Below are 385 nucleotides of genomic sequence, written 5' to 3' on the forward strand. Positions count from 1 at the left end.
CACCCGGGGCGGGGCGCTGACGTCACGGCCGCAGCCTCCGCATCCGCGCGGGGCCCGGAGCCTTAAAGCGGCGCCGCGCCTGGGGCCCCGCAGGCGGGAGGGGACCCCGGTGTCCTCCTGGGCCCTTCTCGCGGGAGGCCCGTCCCGGTGCTTCGCGCACGACGGCGCGGTCTGCAGGATCTGCCAGGATCCCGGAGGAAAACGTCCCCCCGGCCTCACAGTTCTCACCGTTTTCTTCTGATTTTAAAAGAAATAAATACATTTTCGTGTCTTCATGTATAAATGGATACCCATGTGTTCGCGGATACATGAATGCCGCAGTGCGTGTGCCAAGCCTGTGCCCATGTGCGCAGTGGGGGAGCCGGGCCTGCAGGAGGCTTTGCGA

The sequence above is a fragment of the Symphalangus syndactylus genome, chromosome 22, assembly GCF_028878055.3.
Source record: "Symphalangus syndactylus isolate Jambi chromosome 22, NHGRI_mSymSyn1-v2.1_pri, whole genome shotgun sequence".
NCBI classification, from domain to species: domain Eukaryota; kingdom Metazoa; phylum Chordata; class Mammalia; order Primates; family Hylobatidae; genus Symphalangus; species Symphalangus syndactylus.